We start from the raw sequence: 7,164 nt of genomic DNA on the forward strand, positions 1-7,164 counted from the left end.
AAATTTGAAATCTTGTTGCATAAATAAAACATGGAGCAAAAAAACTGAGCTGCATTATAGTCCACAAGTTTGTGGTAGACACTAAATTACACAATAATATGCAATGTTAGTCTAGCATTACAGCAGCTGCTTATTGGTTGTGATATTTTTATTTTCTTAACTATTTCTCATTAAGTTTGGGAAAAATGATACTTATGCAGCAGATTTTACTTTTCATGGTGGTCAATATGGGTTATCTCATTTTATATGCTCTTCTTGTAATATGATGTTGAAATTGTGTTCATCGAGAGCTAAAATGAGAGGGTGAGAATGTGATTTGTCTTGACCTTAGAAAAAATAACCTTCACAGCTAGGATTTTATTGACTATACCATTTTCTTTGTAACTGAGTTTTGCATTCATTTTTTCCCTAGTTACCAAGCAGCATTGCTACCTTTTCTGATGTGGAGCCTTGGGAGCAGGCAAGAGCAGTTTGCCTTCAAATACTCCAAAAGATTGGTTGTCTGGTGTGCTGCAGGCTCTGTTCCAGCACAGGAGATCCAGCCAAGAGCAAAGCCAATGGAGCGCTGCCCTCTTGGAGTTCACACGTAAACATGTGTAAGTGTTGTTTGACGGAGAAGGGTATTCAGAGAATAATAAATGAGGATGCAAATGGTGATCAAAGGGCACTTGTAAATAAGATAACTTCAAATGACTTAACAGGATGGGGAAATGAATCGAGGAAGGAGTAAAATCTTAAAATCCAGGGAAATAGGGTTCTAGGTAGAGGAAATAAGTGCAAAGGCCGCAAAAGACCTGGCTTTTTGTTCTCACCGGGGAATTGTATTAAATTTTTTTGGAACAGGTGTGCTGTAAGCATGAGATCTGGGTTTAGCTGCTCTGTTTGTGTTGTCATTTACCAACTGAGCTCTCCTAGGTTTCCCAAAGGAATATGCAGGGCTATTGATCCTGAAACAGAGGCCATTAAGTGAGCCCTGGAGCCTGAGTACTTTTGTTATTTAGCCCACAAACAGCTGGACCACTGGTGCGAAGGCTTAGTTTTCTTCAGCAGTGTCCTTTGGAACACAGTGGTTGGTTTTGTTTTCTAGAGGTCACTGAATTTCCTATCCCTACTGATGACTTAGCTTTCAGAGTCTTGACAGAACATCTATGTTTTTAGCAATGCTAGTTTTTACTTGAAAATATATGGGTTTATTTTTATAAATTACTGTCCCAGGAACAGATAGTACTTGTGTACTGCACCTTTTTGCTGTTATCTCTGTTGGGAAATCATTGGAACATTCTGAAAATAGTATGCACTGTCAGCTTTCTCAACTGTCATCACTTAAGCGCTCTGAACCTTTGAAAAATAGTGCCTCTCTGTGTTTTGGTATACCCTTCTGAAAAAATGGGAACTGATCTGCCTTGATGGTTAGTTCCTCTGAACAACTCCTAGATATGTTAATGTTCATTTACATCAATTTACTTGCCATATAGAACATTGACTTGTAATGGAGCCTGTCTCTTAAGGGAACGTTTTTATGACCCTGTTGATCCACCTGTAAGTTTTCATGGCCATTCAGTTTGTTTGACTGGTAGACAATAGCTGCTAGCTCTTGAGAGTCATCAACCCTGTTACTGAGTACAGGAGCTGGGAGAAACAAACAGTGTCTAAATACTCTATTGGCTAGCTCTCAAGCAGTGTGCGCTGTGGGATATGGTGGATCAAAGATGGTTGGAAAGGTAAGATACCAGGCCTGGAGGGCATTGATGGGAATTGATAGGAAGCAGCATTGCAGATGGAGGGGTTTACCCACTTAACCACATCGACAGCCCCACTTCCTAAGAATTTTGTGGAAGGTAGGGCAATTTTTTTTTTTTCCATTTACTCATTCAACTGCCATTTTCCCAACACCTATTGTATTTTTCCAGGAAAATCCTCTTTCTGATATCCATGCTGTCTAATTCAATTTTCAAAAAAGTTCAAAGTTTTCTGTGTTTGTGTTTTCTACTTGCCATAGTCTTAGCTGGGGTCTTTATTCAGAGTGTCTAGAACTGATACTCAGCAAGTACTCTCTGATGTGCTTATAATTGTTAAACATAACATCAAGGGCCCAGCGCAGTGGTGCAGTGGTTGAAGTCCTCGCCTCGCACGCCCCGGGATCCCATGTGGGCGCCGGTTCTATCCCGGCAGCCCCTCTTCCCTTCCAGCTCCCTGCTTGTGGCCCGGGAAAGCAGTCAAGGACGACCCAAGGCTTTGGGACCCTGCACCCACGTGGGAGACCCGGAAGAGGCTCCTGGCTTCAGATAGGCATAGCATCGGCCGTTGCACTCACTTGGGGAGTGAATCATCGGACGGAAGATCTTCCTCTCTGTCTCTCCTCTCTGTATATTCGCCTTTCCAATAAAAAAAATAATAATAATAATAAAAATAAACATAACATCAAAATACTTTGAAATCTTTGGTAAATAGTTATGACTGGAACCCTTCAAGTATCCTTGTTCCTTTCTTTTCCATTTTTAGAATAAACCACAAGACTTACAGGAGTTTCCAGAGAAGCCATACAAAATGGTTACAAACATTTTTGAATGGGAAAATCCGCACTTGACAGAGTAGTTACAGCATGATTAGTGAGGGCTGTGGTGTTTGTTTAATGTTCCCATTTTGGTTCAAACAATCAAACTTGTCCATCTACAGAGTTTAAATAAAGTTAGACTTTGCTAGAGAGCATATGCTTTTAAAAAGCACTGCTTTTAAAGTTTCCACAGAAATCCAAATGATATTCCTAGCCTCTGCTCGTGCTTTAAAACAGTGAATTAGGACAAGATATAGATTTGCTAATGTGCATTTAATCACCAAAGCACTGAAGATGTCTGGGCTTTTATTCTGTAATGTTTCTAAGACTGTGTCCATTACATGCAAACAAAAAAAGGAAGAAGTCTTGGCAGAAGAGAAGTGATGCATACTTGATGATCAGATCAATTTAAATATTATTCATGGCATATAGCCTAGTGCATGCTCTAGCTGTTTCTGTGGCTTGGGCTTCACTGGTCCTCTGCTCCGCTACATCGTTTGCTAACAAATCATCTGGATTGGGAGCACTTCACAAAGCCTGGATCGATAGCAGAACTTTGCAGATCTGCAGTGCTAGGGACTACTTATCTTTCAAAATATCTTAATTTATTCTTCCCAACTTGTCTGCAGTAGGATGTTAATTTTGATCATAAAACATACTCCTGGAAGGAATAGTTCACATTTAAAAGTCCCTGCTTCAAAACGGGAATCCAGGGGCCAGCAAGGACCACATGAACAGCAGTTGTTGCTCTCCTCTGGTTTTACTTTAATGCCAGGGACTGGTTCTGCCAGGAAATGCTGGCTTTCTTCAGTGATCCTGCGGGGCAACCTGGCTGGCCTGTCAGACCCCCAGTTTGGCCTCTAGTCTAGTCTCCGACTCTGTTCCTTTCTTTTGTTTCCTTCCCCAAAACTCTTTGTTGGCAGTGGTCTCCCCATGATTGAAAAATCAAGATGTCACTGCTCAGTGCAGCAGGAGCTTCTTCCAGGATCCTCTTTCAGCAGTATGGCCTGTGTTGGTTTTCATTAACTGGTAGTGAGTCTGCCCCCAGGTCAGTACCTGTTTGGCTGTCTCTTCTAGGCTGAGGGGAGAGTCAAGTTCCAAGGGATTAAGTGGATTGTACCAAGTCTCTTATAGGACTCAACAGTCAGGTTCTTTAATTCTAAGATCGGTTTTGTTGATTTATTTCATAATACTGCTTTATCTTTTAGTGAGTGAAATTGGGAATAATGGAGTCTACATTTTTACTTTTCTCTATAACAAAAATTTAAACTTTGCATGCCTTATTTTTCAATAGACCATAATGCCTTCCAGCTTCAGCCAGTGCTTTAAAACTCAATGATTTGTCAGACAGAATCAAGTAAAAGAAGAGACATCTCTTGAGTGTTTTGTCTCCTACTCTTTTTTGAATTATTTAATTTTGATAATCTTTACATAGTTGATTAGGGCACAAAGGATCAAAGGTTACAGGAAAGTGAGTAAGATCATTGTTTCCACATTCTTTTTTTCTGTATCTGGGGAAAGGGGAAGATAAAGGTAGAAGCCACACCCAGCCTCCCACTTAATCCATGGTCACCAATGTGAGGCATGCTCCAAGGGTCCTGCTCAAGTGGTTTTGATAGTTGAATAGTTCTGATTTTCTGCCCATCTCGCCATTCCAAGCAAGATGCAATCTCTCCAGAATCCACTGGCTGACATAGTCCATCAGAGAGTCTGTTTGCCAAGATTTTCACTGCCAACACATGGCTGGGGTAGGTGCTCGATTTGTTCTGTTCTCTTTTGTTGTACCAGGTGTCCTCTGCAGGTTCTCATGGGCTGCCATATCCTCCATGTGCAAGTGGCTGTGCTCTGCTCTGTCCACTGCTCTGTCTGAGCCTTTGAGGTTCAGCTTTGACACATGCACTCCATGGTCAGACCATGAAACTTGTACTTATCTTCGTGGTTGGGGTTCTGTGTCCAGAAGTTCAGCTGGGGGGAATCTCCAAAGAAACTTCATCTGAGGTGATCACAGATCTGGTTTTTGTGTGTGCATTCCAGTACAGGGTCCAGCACAGTCATTTACCCCAATCAGCTTATGCATATACTCGTGATTGCAATTACCAGGTCATCCTGTTTCCAGTCCTGTCTTCCACATGAACCAATGGTGTTGCACTCCAACCTGATGTTTCACTCCAGCCTTATTCTGCCCACCACACACTCAGACCTCACACAAACCAATGGGAGCTGAAGCCTAGTCAGAGCGACCTACAATAACCCCATGATTTCAGGTTCCTTGGTCACACCTAGCTCAGTCCATCACCACTCCAACTCTTGAGCTAACCAGTGGGAATTGTATCTCCACAGGGTTGGGCCCACACATCCCCCACAGAATCTGTCCCCAACTGGTTCTCTTGCATGCTGGTTAGTGTTAATGGCCCTGCCCAATATGACCTGTCCTCTGTTCTGACATTCTGTCAAATACTACTAGCCCTGCTAGACAGGCCCCCAGCCCTAGCTTTTGCATGGACTGGTGTGTGGTGGTCAGCATTATTCAGTGGTAACAAGCACTACACAGGACTCACATGTGGGCTGGTGTATCAATCTGACCCGCACAGATCATCTGGCCTCTCCCCTCCAAACAACCACATCTCAGTACCCTCGCTTACCTTGAAGTAAAGTGACCCAGTTGTTGGGATTTCCTCAGGATTGATTCCTCACCAGCATGCACAGTGGCCTCATTCATGGATGTCCCTAGGTAGCAATCCCACAACCCCAAACACCCCAGAGCTCACCGCTAAAGTCCAGGAGTAACTCGCTGCGTGGCAGCGGTAGCTGTGGCCAGGAGCCCATGCATTGAATCTGACCTGGCAGTTCTCTCCACCCAGGCCCTGAAGTCAAACTCCCTTAGGTCCCTCCTGCCGCATGATGGCAGGTGGAGCCAGGGTCTGCCTTTATTCCCCAAAGATTGCCTCCCAGCATACTCACCTTGAAGGAGAAACCTCTTGGGCCCAGGCAAGCCCAGGACTCGCTCACCACATGGCAGCAGTGACTGTAGCCAGGGCCCCAAGCACCAAGTCTGACCTGGATTGGGTATTCTCAGCAGCCACTAGGCTGTTGGAAGCTCTTTCCTGGTCTCCTACTCTTGAACTTTGGTGGGCATTTATATGGATAGACAGTAGCACATGCTTTAGGATGAATATATACCTATTTTGTTCTCATGCCTGCCTCATTTGAGTTTCACAGCCATTCTGTGGACAGAGGTTCCAGCTAACATCAATGTCCGAATTTCCACAAAATTTCTGAGTCTTTGTTTATTCATTCAGGCTTGAAGGAAACAATTTCAAGTGCGTGCAAAGGGAGTTCCTGAAACAGGATTTCCTCACTGATGAGCAGAAAAGATTTTAGGAATTTCAGGGTTCAGTCAAATGTACTAAGTGGCAGCTGTGAAGTAGGGGGTGGGAGTTTCTCAGGATACAGAGCTGAAATCAGTTGCAAATCATGATAAAATCATATCTGTTTGAGAGTTCAGTAAAAGATGTAATGGCACACTGTATTGTAGCTGCTGGGAAAACTGAAATTGAATGCTGGCTAGGAAGGTGAAAATACAGCCCAAGAACTTGCTTTGCAACAAAAAAAGCAAACACTTGCAGTATGGGTGATTTACAGATGAGACCAGTAGGAAGATAGAAGGGTCGGAATGCTTGAAGCATTATCCAAAGTATGGTTGAAATGTCTGGTTGGCTAAGGATGTGAAGCTGTGAGTTGAGATTACAACTGGAATGCCATTTGGAAACAAGGCACATCTGAAGTGTGAGGATGGCATTGGTGTTACTGGGCTGAAGGTAAAGCGGTCAGCTTTTTGTTTTGTTTTTGTGTTTTAAGTGTTTAGGATTGAGGTCATCATTTGCCTGAGAGCTGGTTGCTGTGATTCTGTTTCATTTCATAGACTTCTCTTAAGTTTTTCAAGCCAGTGATGGACTATCAAACATCGCTCACATTTCAGATTTCTTATTTCTTCTGCAAGCAATCAGAAAAAATAAAAACTCTGGCCTTTATTTTTTAGATTTTAGAGATAGAGTGACATAGATACATACAACGAGAGCTCTGTTCCTTGATTCATCTCCCAGATATGCCTGCAATGTCTGTGACTGAGCCAGCGCTGAAGCTGGGAGCCAGAACCTTAGGCCAGATCTACCCTATTGCCCGCAAGAACACAGTGAACTGTCTCTGCTGCCCTCTATGCCTGCATTGACAGAAAGCTGGAGTTACAAGCCAAAACAGTATTGAATACAGGTACGATGATGGTTTGTAGGTGTCTTAATCAGTCTTTTAATTGCTAGACTAAAAACAGACCCTGAGAGCTCAGCTTTTAAGGAGCTTGTGTGATTAGGCCAGGCCCATATGTGTAATCTCTTCTGATGAACACAAACTCAGCTAATTAGTGGCTTTAATTACATTAACAAAATTTCCCTTTGCAGTATAATGTAACAATTACATGTCTATCCCATTATATTCACAGTGTCTGAAGATTATCCTAGGATTTTCCCTGTGAATGCATAGGATAAACACTTCATCTATTTTGAGGGGTTAGAATGGAAACGGGTAGATAAAAGAAAAGTCGAAGTCAGTGATGC

The 7,164-nt window shown here is 42.8% G+C and overlaps 1 pseudogene; it reads right to left on the reverse strand.

Moving 5' to 3' along the window:
* Nucleotides 1-2,937: 2,937 nt before the first annotated feature.
* On the reverse strand, nucleotides 2,938-5,273 carry LOC121153969 (annotated as a pseudogene).
* Between the last annotated feature and the right edge of the window lie 1,891 nt (nucleotides 5,274-7,164).

This window comes from Ochotona curzoniae, unplaced genomic scaffold, assembly GCF_017591425.1.
Source record: "Ochotona curzoniae isolate NIBS_2020 unplaced genomic scaffold, NIBS_Ocur_1.0 contig_2723, whole genome shotgun sequence".
Lineage (NCBI taxonomy): Eukaryota > Metazoa > Chordata > Mammalia > Lagomorpha > Ochotonidae > Ochotona > Ochotona curzoniae.